Source organism: Bos taurus, chromosome 13 (genome assembly GCF_002263795.3).
Source record: "Bos taurus isolate L1 Dominette 01449 registration number 42190680 breed Hereford chromosome 13, ARS-UCD2.0, whole genome shotgun sequence".
In the NCBI taxonomy this organism is placed as follows: Eukaryota; Metazoa; Chordata; class Mammalia; order Artiodactyla; family Bovidae; genus Bos; species Bos taurus.
This window is the reverse complement of record NC_037340.1, coordinates 30,917,918-30,933,087: the sequence shown is the minus strand read 5'-3', so window position 1 is coordinate 30,933,087 and position 15,170 is coordinate 30,917,918. Positions and strand designations below refer to the sequence as shown.

The following is a 15,170-nucleotide window of genomic DNA, read 5'->3' as shown; positions in this document are numbered from 1 at the left end:
AATGGGAGTTGCCTCCAGGGTTCTTGGGTCTGATGTGGTTCTTGGTTATTTTAGGGTGCCAGCAGAGGGGGAGAAAGTCTCAGGAGGCCAAGTCAAGGTGAGCTTTCACCCTGAGTGAGGACTAAAGGGCAGAACTGTAAATGGTTCTAACCATTCCTAAACCTCTACTTGGCATGCATTCCTTCCCACCATTTTCATTTCTGGCTTGTATGTCTCCGTCTTAAATTTAAACAAGCATTGCTTTCAGTGTTTAATTACAACTTAATGGAAACACTACTTGCATTCAAATTAGCTTTTCGTTTTCACAACACGAATGTGCATCCAAGTTATTGTGTCATTATAATCTCATGTTATAATGGCTTCATAATGCAAGTCCCTGCAGAGTTGAATTACTAGTTTCCTATGGTAATCACCCATCACTAGAATATCATAATCACATAAGCACAGTCCCCACACGCTTCCACTGCAATCATTTTGACATTGTAAGAGCATTTTAATAGTATTAGCATAGATTCTCCAGAGAAATCATCTCATTGTCACTACATTGCCATATAAGATTAATTGTGATGGAGCCCTGTCATTGTGATATGAAAGCTTAAAAATATTTTTTTAAAAAGTGATGCTTAGCAGTAAAGCATTTCACTTCTCAAAAGGTCAGTGCATTTTACATTAAGGTTGGCCTTGAGACCTTTAATTGAAGAAATTTCCTTTCACAGGAGGTGAGGTTTTTGTTTTCATTGTTTCTTTGTGTTTGTTCAGGATTCATACAACTGTAAGAAAGGAGGTCAGTTCCCTCTGTGGTACAGAAAGGAAAAGCAGACGTTGTCCCTGTCTTTAAGGACTTTGTAATTTAGTCAGGTTTATGACCAATTACATGCAGCATTAATACTCTTATGCTAATTTTTAAAAGAATTTTTTTTTAATGTGGCCCATTTTAAAGTCTTTATTGAATTTGTTACAATATTCTTTACCAGCTGAGCCACCAGGGAAACCCAATGTTACAATATTGCTTCTGTTTTATGTTTGGGGTTTTTTTGGCCATGAGGCGTGTGGGATCTTAACACACACCCCCTACATTGGAAGGTGAAGTCTTAACTTCTGGACCATCAGGGAAGTCCCCGTACGCGAAATTCTGAAGTAACTGGTGTTACATACCTATGAGAACAGTCACACAAGGTGCTCCTGGAAAGAAAAGGTTTGCCAATTAATAAAGGGTCAGACAAAAACTGTATGGCAGGAATGGAGTCCAGGTTATCAGCCTTCCTAACAGTCCAGCTGGCATCTCTGTAGCCGTTAACCAAGGGAAAAAGGAAGGCCACCAGAGACACTAGTGGGTTTCACAGCCACAGCCCCACCCAAGGATGAAGCAAAAAGAGGCTGTGGGCATGAAACCGCTCCTCTGCTGGGGTCTGAGCAGAGCATGGAAGCTGGACCTTGATCTTTCTCACTAATAGAGGGATGAGCAAAGATGGTCTCCCTAAGCACCACATCAAGGCTCAGAAAAGCACCGCCCAGGCCCTGACACTCTCCTTGGTTTGAAGCCACAGAGTGAACTGCCTGTGTGTGTCAGTGACAAATGACATGTGATGCAGAGCCTGGCAGGGCACTGTGTTCGCTGGAGGAGCCTCTGATCTTCTCTGGAGACACTGTGGGGGAATTGCAAACGGATTATCCTCCCTCTCAAGGAATCCTTCTCTCTGCTCAATGTTCAGTGAGAGTCAGGTCACAGCCAGCATTGAGCATGGTGAGAGGCCTGTGGCAGGCATTCTAGAGATGCTGATGGATGGAGGAGTTCATTATCGTGGCTGGAGAGAACACGCAGGCTTCAGAGCTGCTGTGGGTCTGAAAACGCAGGGGGCAGATGTGGAATACAGACTCTCCGGTCACATTAATGGCAGAGGAATTACCAACTGGCCGTGTCTCCTACTTTATTAAAGATTGCCTGTTTTCTTAGTGATGGCAAATATCAGCATTCAGAGGTTTCATGGTTGCAAATTTTGCCCTTCTCGAGTTATATGTGCCTGGGAAATCTCAGAACTACGCCAAGGCTCAGTTTCCCAAAAAAACTAATGACACTTTTAAAATTGGAGCGCAATGAGATACAGATGTGCTTTCTAAGTGCTCAAAGCTGCTTTTACTGACAGGCTGTGGAGCAATATTATTACATAAACGAAATTAGTTATCCTTCGTTTAGAAGTGATTTTTAATTTCATAGGTAAAGTCTATGGCCCTTGATACCTAGTCTTCCTTGAGTTCTTGCATGGGTATCACATGACATTCAACTCACTTCTCAGGCTCTTGCTCAGAGTAACTCATGTCATATGCTTTTCCTTATGAATTCATATCGAAAATTACTTTGATTACCTTTGGTTATCAGTTTTCTATTATTTCATTATCAGACATACTGAGATTAAAAAATCAGGAACTCAGGGAGATTTGAATCCAACAGCACTAACCATAAGAACAGAAATTTTATTTATCATGGGAAATATATTGAAATCTTGATGCTGCTTAAAAAATACCAGTTTCCCTCTCTTGTTCAAATGTATTGAAGGCAACAGACATCATTCATGATAATATGCAATAGGTTAATCTTTTGATACAAACAAAAGTTAGAAGCTCCATGATATCACTTATATGTGGAATCTAAAATATGAACATATCTGTGAAGCAGAGACAGACTCACAGACATAGAGTCATAGAAACATACCACACAGACTTGTGGTAGCCAAGGGGGAGGGGGTGTGGCAGGTGGATGGACTAGGACTTTTGGATTAACAGATGCAAACTATTACATATAGAATGGGCAGATAATAAGATCCTACTGTATAGCACAGAAAACTATATTCAATGTCCTAGGATAAACCATAATAGGAGAGAATATGAGAAAGAATTTATATACATGTATGACTGATTCACTTGGCTGTACAGCAGAAAGTAACACAACATTGTAAATCAACTATACATTGATTTTTTAAAAAGTTAGAAGCTATATAATATATAAGTGCCATCAAAAGTTAATGCTAACGTGCTGTATTCCAAAAGTGGAAAAATACACACAGATGGGACAGCATACTACTTTATGAAAATATCACAATTTCCCAAAGAGAAAGACAAGCTAGAAATTTACCAACTACATCCATATTACCAAAAAAAAAAAAAAAGTTGACCTGCTCAGAGTGTGTCTTTGGGTAAATCACTTAGTCTGTGGGCCTGTTTTCTCATTAATAAGACAAAGGAATAAGCAAGGTGATTTCTAACATTCCTTTCAGATACAACTTCTCTGATTCTATGTGAAGTAACATTCAAAGACCTGTAAACTGGTTTTGTAGGCACCCCTCCAAGAGTTCACTGTGTTTAGGTGTTAAACAAATGGGGACATACATGTAGTAGAAAATCAGGCAAAACATTGCTATGCAAGGAACAGAAAAATATTGATCTTTCTAGTTCTTTTTCTGATTTCCCACCAAGGCAAACCATCCTATAACAAATTATACTACAGTATTTACTGTTAACTTCAGATTATTACTAGCAAATGAAAGAAAAATATTTTGCTACCTGGATGATTCCTTTTCTACGGTCACCCTTTATACTGCTTATGACTAAGAGTAAATAGAGGCACTAGTATAAAATAATGGTGGTGATTAGCCCTCAGATAAATGATGCTGACTATCTAAACTGGGACCCCCAGGTAAGAACTGGGCTGCAGAGCAGGAGGTGAGAGGCAGGTGAGCAAGCAAAGCTTCATCTGTATTTATAGCCATTTCCCATCACTCACATTACCTCCTGAGCTCTGCCTCCTGTTAGATCAGGGACAGTGTTAGACTCTCATAGGAGCATGCGCCCTACTGTATGTGAATCATCCTGAAACCATCCCCCACTCACCCCACCCCACCTCCACCCTGGGTCTATGGATAAATTGTCTTCCATGAAACCAGTCCCTGGTGCCAAAAAGGTTGGGGACTACTGGTCTAAGCAACTGAAAACTTTTGGCTTTTTCCCAAGTACCGGTTAAAATGATCCATTATCTAAGTATATGTGTACACAGATACATATGCATACATAGGTAATTACATTTTCTATTGTTTTCGGAGTTTCTAATCATCACAGTACAGGTGCAGAAACTATTCTGAAAATGACTGTGTGCCAACTTTTCAACTAAGAGTTATTTTACTTTTTAGTGAGATAAGTATAAACAGTCAATTTGCTTGTTTTTTGTCACTGTTTTCAGAAAGTGATATATACATCACTGGTGTTCAAATTGATTTTAGGTGATATATGGACATTTTAAAATGTTTAAACAAAGTATTTACTTATTTAACATATGTTAGGGGAGAAAGTAATAAACACTGCAAGCCTGTGATTTCAGACATTTTTGCTTAGGATGAGGCCAAAGAAAAACAATGGGTTGGTTTAAAGAAAAATATTGTCATTAGTAGTGAAGCTACTATATAGGCATAGCAAACATTCTTATTTTTTTAACTTTTTTAAATTAAACCTTTTATTTTATACAATGTTGTGATAGTTTCAGGTGAACAGTGAAGGGTCTCGGCCATACAGATACATGGATCCATCTCCCCCAAACCCCCTCCCATCCAGGCTGCCACATAACATTAAGCAGAGTTCCCTGTGCTGTACATTAGGTCCTTGTTGGGCAAATACTCTTAAAGATGATATGAGAGTGAATCAAATTTGATGAATACCAGTGAATGATGAATTTACTCATTCACTCTGATGAACATTATACACAGAGAGTTCAAATCAGGTACTCTGTGATAACCTAGACATGTGTGATGGGGTGGAAGAGAGGTTCTAAAGGGAGGGGACATATGTATACCTATGGCTGATTCCTGTTGATGTATGGTAGAGACCAGCACAATACTGTAAAGCAATTATCCTCCAACTGAAAATGAATAAATTTTTAAAATGACATTTAACATCTCTGCAATGTCTTGTAACACATTTAATTTTTCTGGCCTACTAAGGAACTAACTCCTGTTAGTTCCCCACAACACATCAGAAATATAATCTTGACTTCTAATTAGTCAGAGAAAGTTATTATCCAGTTTTAATTCTCAGACCTTTTCATTGATCCTATAATTGACATTATTTTAAATGCTGTGGATATAAAAATATAAATGTGATATTATATGGTGTAAAAAACTATAGATCGAGACGTTGTGGTCAGACATAGTACAACTACTTAGTAAGTTTTCCAATTTTTACAGAGTAAAACTCTAAAGTTTTAATACATCACTCTTTTTAGAGAGACAAGATATAAATAAACTCTCCTTTAGTGACAGTGTTGTAAAATCATCACATTATGTGGGAATAATTCATGAAAACTTGGGCTTCCCTGGTGGCTCAGACAGTAAAGAATCTGCCTGCAATGTGGGAGACCTGGGTTCGATCCCTGGGTTGGGAATATCCCTTGGAGAAGGGCATGGATATCCACTCCACTGTTCTTGCCTGGAGAATCCCATGAACAGAGGAGCCTGACAAGCTACAGTCCATGGGGTAGCAAAGAGTCAGACATGACTGAGCGACTAACACTTTCACTTTTCTTAACGAAAACTTATTTTAGCCAAAGTATTACTAAAAAAAATATAAAAATAAGTAAGTGCAAACACCTTCATCAGATAACACAGTATCCTTACATAATGCTTTATGAAAACTCCACATTAAAAAAAAATTGCAATTCTGATTTTAAAAGCAAAATAATTTAGAAACTAATCATTTTGACCTCACTGTGGCAAGAATACGTACTAGCAAAGGCCCATGAAATATCCCTAATGCTAGAAACTGTATATGTTCTTGTATATATTTTAAATCTAACAATTCAATGACATTCAGTAGGCAAGAATATATAGAACTATGTAGAATCTGCATGGAGACTGTTTAAACTTGAATCTCTTTGCTTGACATATTTTAATTTTTCCACTGAAATACTCTGATAGACAAAAAGTTAAAAAGGCAATACCTGGGAGGAATGAAGAAGATCAGAAAGAAACACCGCGACTGGATCTGCTGGGATCTTCTATCTCCCTGGACACGTAGCAGGGCAGATGCAGCTGTAAGGTCAGAGTCTCCGTCCTGTCTGTACTTAAAACAGCAGAATCTTCACTACTTATGCACTCCGCTGCTCCCAGATATTTAGTTCCACAGGAGAAAGAAGAATACTTGGGAACTCTTCTTTCCTGGTTGATACTGGGGCAAGTTCAAAAGAACACAGAAGCCAAACGGAATCAGTTTTAGGCCTTAGATCTGCACTGGAGGCCAGCGGCCCCTTCTGAAATTCCTGTGTTATGTGAATTTGTGCAGTAGCAAATGAAGGCGTGGAAGTTAAAAACTGAACTTGGAGAAACTGCAGCCTGGGAAACTCTATAACTTGTAGAAAAGCACTGACTCATGAAATGATAGACGTGCCATAGACCAGGGAGTGATAAATAAGAACATGTGTCAAATAATCTAGGCTAAAACTAGCGAAGACGTCCTTGTAGCCTTTCCTGGGTAAAGGTTTCAACAATACTTTTCTATGGAGCAACGGGTAGTGAAAACCACATTCTACCCATGTGTGTATTCTCTTATGTAAACGTGCATACCTTACCATTCAAATTTAATCTGTCCCTCTAAATGTGATGGTATCAAATTTTGCATTACAGGAGAGAGAGATATATATCTATGTATATATAATTATATATAAAGAAGAAATGAATTATATATTCGTATGATTATATTATGTGATTACATAATTATATGTAATTATAATTATATAATTATAATTATATAATTCTCTTATTTGAACTTATTAATATGGATATTTTAAAAGTTTACAAATGTAGAAAGAGCAGTGTAATGAACCCCTATGTATCATCAGTAGCAGCTTCAACAGTAATTCCAACTACAGTTTTTGAAGGGAAAAATAATGTTTCACAGCTCATGCAAAACCATTCAACCAATTATCCCAAATATTACTAACATACTCTTATAAACCCACATAACAATCCTCTAAGGATTTCTGGCTATCCGTTTACTGCAAAAGGCATTTTTAAAAAGAGCTTTAAAAAAAAAAAAACAAAACTATAATTCTGTTCTGAAGCTGAACATGGTGAAGTTCTCCAGTATCAACTTTAGTATGCATGGTTGATGCAGACAGGGCACGTCGACGTCTTTGAGGTTTTCACGTTCCCAATATTTCTTCAAATATAAGAGCTTATCTAACTTCCTCTTGGTTTATCATCTTTCTTCAGAGACTCTTCTGCTTTCATGGACATTTTCAGCTGATAATAAGGAGGCAGAGATTCAGAACACATCTTACAGCAGGAGCACAAGATGTCACCCTCTAGGGAAAAGATGTGCGATAGGACCAAAGTGTATTTTATATCCTGTTACCCTTTTTGATGCCAGACTAGTCAAGGCATGTTTTTGATTCAGAGAGGATATTTTAGGTTAAAAATATGTGCTAGTTTTCATCACAAATATCTGGATGGTGATAGTTCAGACAGCAAGATATACTTGCTTACATGCATTTTATGGTTAACAGCTTAATACACTATGTAGAATTTATCTAATCATGTTGCTTTGATTTTCATCAGTTCAATCTTTGAAGTCACAAACATAAAGCTCTCCTCAAAGTAATGTTAAGAGGTTCCTAAACTGAGTAGACTCTCCAAAAATTTGTAGTTATCACTTGATTGTTCAAATTTGATAATTTTTTTTAAGCCCTCCAAAAATGGTAGTTTCTGGAGACCACTGGGTTTCCCTGGAGGCTCAGACAGTAAAGAATCCACCTGCAATGCAGGAGACCCAAGTTTGATCCCTGGGTCAAGAAGACCCCCTGGAGAAGGGAATGGCTACCCACTCCAGTATTCTTACCTGGAAAATTCCATGGACAGAGGAGCCTCACAGGCTACAGTCCATGGGGTCACAAAGAGTTGGACACAACTGAGCGACTAATCACACATGCACACACACAGACCATTATTACTGTAGGCTAGTCTGATGGGCTGAATTGTACCCCCTCTAAACATTCTTAGGTTCAAGTCCTAACCCCCACTATCTCAGGATGTGACAGTATTTGGACACAGGGTCTTTAAAAAAGGTAACTATATTAAAAAGAGTTTGTTACAGTAGGTCCTAATCTAACAGACTATTTCATGTAGTTGGAAGAAAAGATTAAGACACAGAGTGAAGACCATGTGACGATACAGGGAGGACAGGGTAATGAACAAGCCAAAAAGAGAAACTTCAAAAGAAACCAAATCTACCTACAACCTTGATCTCAGACTTCTAGCCTCCAGAAAAATGAAAAAATCAATTTCTTTTGTTTAAGTCACCCAGCCTGTGATATTTTGTTATGCAGCCCTAGCAAACCAATACAGTCAGTAATAGAGGTCGTGCAGTCCAAGCCATGGAAGTGGCCTTTAATTACACCAGGGGGCTCTGGGTCTATCAAGTGAGTAGAAAATTTGTCAAGAGTCTGGCCAGGCATATGCAATATAATCTAATCCTTTTTGACAAATGTTGATGCCAATGAGGTGACAGCTCAGTGTATAGACTGAGAGGAAATAAATCATTATTGCAGTTATTTGTCAGGGCTTAATAGAAAAGCTTGCTGAAAAGTTAAGCAGATACCACACACAACAGATGTGGCAGCTGTATAATGTGAAATACCCCTGAACCAGGGAATCCACTTCATATTTCCTACAAACTTTCACAGACCAATAATATGACATCTAACTTTTCAGAGACATAAGGAATGTAGTAGATGAGACCTAGAAATGTGACAGGATAAACGTGATAACTTTGAGATTGTATGAAATAAAATATTTTAAATATTTCAAAAATCAATAATATACAAGTTTGAAAATAGTAAGCAATATTAAGAAAGACACCTTTTTTGGTACACAAAAATACGAAGGATTTTGTGGTTGCAATGGACTTTCAATTGCACACAGAACATTAAATTCATAATAATATTTACCAATAGAGTCTTCAAAGTGTTTTTCAAACACTAAATAATTACCCAATTAAGCCATTGCGAGATAAGCTGTCATTACTCTGGATTTAGTGGAAAGGACTAATAATTTTTATTTTAACAGTTTCTGTGAAGAAAGACTCAGTGTTTACTGAACACAACTGTGAGACACAGACCAGCCTTTTAGTGAACAGGGAACAGAAAAAGCAAAAGGTTGATTAGCTAAGTGAATTCAGAGGAAGACAGAGACGATTAAGAACTTAAAACCATGACCAGTGAGAACAGAGAATTTAATATGCAAAACAGAGACCAAAATTGGCAGAAAGCTACTTATGAAAACTGCCAATATTCAGTGTGGCTGACTGACAGTGGAGGATCTTTGGTCATGCCCTGAACAACATAATTCATCATACCAGTGCTCAGGGCAGTCATGTCCAAGCAATTTATCATCATCATATCATTTGTCTGAGTAAGAGAGGGGGAGAACTTTGATTGTTAACCTCTAGGGAGACTGGATTTATAGCCAACATCCCTAAGAAGGCAGCATGGCTCTGCCCTAAGCAAAATGCTCCCTACTTCGCTTCTGTTTAAGTCAGAGGAAAAGAGGGAACACATTGCTTCCTGCATGGGGAGAGCAAAGTCTAGGTCTGATCCTCTTGGATCTGAAATAAGGAAGCAAGGAAATGATAGTTAAAGTATTTGTTTGAGGCTGCTTTAAAAAAAATTAGAAAGTAGTCAATGGTAAGTAGGGATGATTCATTTCAAGTGTCCCTTGGTGACAAAATAGTTTCTGCAATGCATCTATTGATACAAATACATTTGGAAAGAACTGTCTCTTAACAATGAATCTGTGAACCTTCCTCTGTATGGGAAAACTTGGGAAGAATGCTGAAATTTTAAATAATGTATTTATATAGAAAATTACATTTATATTTTATACGTATGTAAGATATATTTATATATTATAAATATACATTTTATATTACATATTTTAAGTATATAAAATATATTTATATTTTATGTATTTATAAATATATCTGTATCTATAGATATCAGATCAGATCAGATCAATCGCTCAGTCGTGTCCGACTCTTTGCGACTCCATGAATCGCAGCACGCCAGACCTCCCTGTCCATCACCAACTCCTGGAGTTCACTCAGATTCACGTCCATAGAGTCAGTGATGCCATCCAGCCATCTCATCCTCTGTCGTCCCCTTCTCCTCCTGCCCCCAATCCCTCCCAGCATCAGAGTCTTTTCCAATGAGTCAACTCTTCGCATGAGGTGGCCAAAGTACTGGAGTTTCAGCTTTAGCATCATTCCTTCCAAAGAAATCCCAGGGCTGATCTCCTTCAGAATGGACTGGTTGGATCTCCTTGCAGTCCAAGGGACTCTCAAGAGTCTTCTCCAACACCACACTTCAAAAGCATCAATTTTTCGGCGCTCAGCCTTCTTCACAGTCCAACTCTCACATCCATACATGACCACAGGAAAAACCATAGCCTTGACTAGACGAACCTTTGTTGGCAAAGTTATGTCTCTGCTTTTTAACATGCTGTCTAGGTTGGTCATAACTTTCCTTCCAAGGAGTAAGCGTCTTTTAATTTTATGGCTGCAGTCACCATCTGCAGTGATTTTGGAGCCCAGAAAAATAAAGTCTGACACTGTTTCCACTGTTTTCCCATCTATTTCCCATGAAGTGATGGGACCAGATGCCATGATCTTCGTTTTCTGAATGTTGAGCTTTAAGCCAACTTTTTCACTCTCCACTTTCACTTTCATCAAGAGGCTTTTGAGTTCCTCTTCACTTTCTGCCTTAAGGGTGGTATCATCTGCATATCTGAGGTTATTGATATTTCTCCCGGCAATCTTGATTCCAGTTTGTGTTTCTTCCAGCCCAGTGTTTCTCATGATGTACTCTGCATATAAGTTAAATAAACAGGGTGACAATATACAGCCTTGATGAACTCCTTTTCCTATTTGGAACCAGTCTGTTGTTCCATGTCCAGTTCTAACTGTTGCTTCCTATATATTTATATATAAATCGCATTTTTCAAAATGAAAATGACAGCCTTAATTCCTATCCCTCACGGACATTGAACCTTTATGTACTTTACACTTTAACACCTGCTGCCCTTAGAGAATGTGATTAAACATCTAAATGCCATCTTCGTCACCTTTGATTAAAATCACAAAGTTGACTTGAGTGTTCTGGAAATAAGTCTACCTGCTATCTCATCTGATAGTTAAAGAAACACTGGTCACAGTAGCACACTTCTTACAGAACCTTCCCTCTTTTAGGCTCCCAAGATATCTGATAAGCTGGAAACCAGTAATCCCTGGAGGCATGTGGCTTAGACCTTACCTGAGTGTATTAGTCAGGATAGGCTAGGTTATGTTGATTTAACAAACAAATCCCCAAACCCTGGGGCCTAAACCCACCAGAAGCTCATTTCTGGCTCACACTGTGTCTAACACAGAGAGATGGGGATTCTGCTGGTTGTCTTCATTCTATGTTCCAGGCTGACAGAACAGCCATTGTCTAGAAAACTGGTGGTCACTCTGGCAGAGGGAAAGAGAGTGGGGTATGCCTCTCACTGGCTTTTAAAGCTTCCACCTGGGAGTGACACACATCACTCCACTTATATTTAATTAACCAAAGCAACTCCATGGCCATGCCTCATTGGAAGGGGACACAGAAATGGATAACACTTAGGACTCCCCTGCTGAGCAGGCAGAGACAGTTGTACTCAGAGAGATAATGGTTTCATGAAACAGGTCGTCAGAACCACAGAGCCAGTTTATGCCAGATGACTAAGTGGGAGCAGATATTTTATTTTTCGTCTTCCTTTTTTTTAAGTGAGGGAGGAAAGTCTATGAATGAGAAGGCTTTTTTTAAATGAAACATTTTTAGAAAAACACGAACCACTGAGAAACACAACGATGCTGTGTTCAGTATATGAAAAACGTATTCAACAACCATCTCAGGTTTTCCTATTAACAGTGATGTTCATAGGCAGTACACAGCTTAAGGACTTCTCAGCAGTGTTACTGTTTGGTTCACTCAGGTATTTAAGATATGTAGAAGAAAGATTCCTCATATAGTAACACTTTAAACCATATGGTAACAAGAATGGATATTTTCTAAGGTCAGAAAGCTCCTCCCATTCTCTGTAGTTCATTATTTTGTCTTCAGGCTTATTTCTGAGAACAACTTCCACAAGCCTTACATAGGGGTCCACTACCTACTACAATACCAGGGATCTTAGGGCCAAGCGCAAGACTAAGAAGGCATTAAATACACAGGGATAGACTTTTCAAGACTGTAAATGATCTGTTGTTCTTTGCTCCTGTCTGGGTCAAAATTTAACTATGTGCACTGCAAAGTGTATAAGGAGATCAAACCAGTCAATCCTAAAGGAAATCAACCCTGAATATTCTTGGAAGGACTGATACTGAAGCGGACGCTCTAATACTTTGGCCATCTGAGGCAAAGAGCCAACTCACTGGAAAAGACCCTGATGGTGGGGTGGGAAAGACTGAAGGCAAAAGAAGAGGGTAGCAGATGATGAGATGGTTGGATAGCATCACCAGCTCAATGGACATGAATCTGAGCAAACTCCAGGAGATAATGGAGGACAGGGAAGCCTGGCATGCTGCAATCCATGGGGTCGCAGAGTTGGACACGACTTAGCGACTGAACAAGAACAGAATATTTACTTTAAAAAATCTACATTACATATAGTTTAGTCACTTTTATAATAATAAAGCAGCATCTAGCCTCCACAAATGAACACAGCATTTCATAAAGTAGAACTCTTATCCTTTTAAAAATTAAGTTGCTATCTTGCTATCAACAGTCAGTCAGCTGTCTGATCTCTTTTTCTTTGCCTCTTGCACTGAGATTTCTTTTCGAAGGGGCTTGGTTATTTCTGGAATTACATCAGGCCTTCAGGATAAGAGCTGTACACCCCTTCTGCCAATATAAAATAAAATGTAACTGGCCAAGGAGGAGTTCTACTTCTTAGGGCTTTTTTCTTACTGATATTCATTCTATATGACAGTGAATGTGACAGATCCTTTAGGATAGGAGTCAATGCTTGTCAGTTTTCTCCACTGGAGAAGTGATTTAAAGATGAATAGACTCGTGTGTCTACACATGGAGGAAGTTCTCTATACGTCTCCCCACCCCAGGTGTGCCTGCACCTGAGGAGTCTTCAAAATATCACATCGCGGCTGTAAATACCATGATCATATTGTATCTGGAGTATCTTTACAATGGAAAGACCACGACAGTAAAATAAATCAGCAAGCTGAGGCCCAAGGCTTAGAGGTATGATTTCAAAGCTTATAAGGAGAACAAGCGTGGAATAGATGACCCTGATGCCAGCACAGCTGCCCAACTACGACCCCAGAGCACTTTTGCCCACCAACCCTGAGCTGGAGCCACAAGGGGCCCTCGGCCTCGTTCTGCGCAGGACTCTGAATCTCGGGTTTCAAGCTTGACTCTGCAGGACTTTAAACTTCGGGACTGAAGAAGGAAATGGAAACTCCAGTATTCTTGCCTGGAGAGTCCGATGGACAGAGAAGCCTGGCAGGCTATATACAGTCCATGGGATTCAAAGAGTCGGACACGACTTCGCGACTAAACCACCACCACCAGACTTCGGGGCAACAAGCCACCGGCAAGCCTAGACCAGTCTCCCAGGCCTCCCGTAGCCTCAAGAACCCTGTCTTTGCAACTTCCCCGAGAGCGATAGGAGAAAGGCAGAAAGAAGCCAAAGCCTTAGGAACTCCTTCCCCAGGCGGGACCTTCGCCAAGGTCCCTGCAGGAGTTCACGCGCCCAGCTGTGCAGCGACCGCACCCTTCCTACCGGGCCCACAGCTCCCGCGCCCGCTCCGGTTCCTGGGTGCCTTCCCTCCACTCGCTGCGCGCCGCCTTCTCCCTGGGGACCCTCTGCAGGGCCAACTTTCCGGGTCTTTGACTTGTCCCCAATCCCCGCCCACTTCACCCTCCGGTCTAGTCTTCTCCCCGCCCTCCGGCCCTGACCGCGCCCACCTGCCCTCGGCCACGCCCACTGGGCGTCCGTCGGCCCCGCCCCCTACCTTAGACTACTCGCAATGGGCTCCTGTTGGGCCGCGCTCCTGACTCGGCCACGCCCAGCAGGTTCCTGCCCCCTCCTCCCGAAGGTTCCCGCCTTCGGCCCCGCCCCCGCCCCTCCCGCCTCCAGGCTATTTGAGCTCAAGTTCTGTAGCTGGGCCTTCCCCTGAGCAGGCAGAAGCCTTACAGTCTGAGAATCAGCTCAACTGCTGAGCTAAGAACCCACTTCCTCTGCGCGAGTCTGTTGTACCTGCCAGATATTCTGGAAGGAGAGGTTTCTCTTTCTAGTTTGGCTGAGTCTGAAGAATTAGGAACTAGAGCCTTCAGGGAGAAAGGAAGCAGTTGCATTTACCCCAGATCCCAGTTCTCCGTGGCAAAGTCTGGAACGTGGAGGCCCTAGAAGCTATTTTGAGTTTCCTGCAAGGACAGCAAGCCAGGGGGAGTGCACTGGCAGTTTAATGGCAAGAAGAGAATTTGAATCAGCATCCTGAATACGGACAACGTTGAGTTTCTTTCTTTTTTTCTTTTTCCCTCCCAAATGATTTTTTTAATTGTGGTAAAATATACATAACATTTACTACTTTAAAGCATACAATTAGGTGGCATTTAGTAAATTCATGATGTTTGACATTAGTTTATTCCTTCATTGTTTCATGTCCTTGGGCCTGAGGCTTCTCATCTTTAAAATGAGAGTGATGCTGCGAGCACTGGCCCAGGCACTTGATGTGACCAGATAGGCTTCCCTCGTGGCCCAGATGGAAAAGAATCTTCCTGCAGTTCTGGAGACCAAGTTTCGATCCCTGGGTGGGGAAGATTCCCTGGAAAAGGAAATGAGAACCCACTCCAGTATTCTCGCCTGGAGAACAGTATTATTGCCTGGCAGGCTACTGTCCATGGAGTGGCAAAGAACGGGACACAACTGAATGACTCGCATGAGCTCTGGCCAGGCACTTGATGTGACAAACAGGCTTCCTGAATACATGTGAGTCAGTCTAGGAAACAGTGCGGAGAGCAGTTACCACTGGATAGAGTTTCAGTATTACTCTGTGGTAACTGCTCTTTGCACTGCTTTATGTTTATCCTGAATTCTGAG

At 40.5% G+C, this 15,170-nt stretch overlaps 1 protein-coding gene across 3 annotated transcripts in view; it reads right to left on the bottom strand.

Moving 5' to 3' along the window:
• PTER (phosphotriesterase related) overlaps positions 1-13,962 on the bottom strand; it is a 75,847-nt gene extending 61,885 nt beyond the window's left edge. For 2 of the 3 annotated variants that reach the window (XM_005214285.5, XM_005214284.4), the window contains exons 1-2: positions 13,851-13,959; positions 5,981-6,207 (exon numbers count right to left, since the gene is read on the bottom strand). The gene's annotated coding sequence lies outside the window, so the exon portion shown is untranslated. Of the gene's footprint in view, positions 1-5,980; positions 6,208-13,850 lie in introns of all 3 variants that reach the window. The other variant, NM_001101282.1, reaches the window with a different exon arrangement.
• Positions 13,963-15,170: the final 1,208 nt, after the last annotated feature.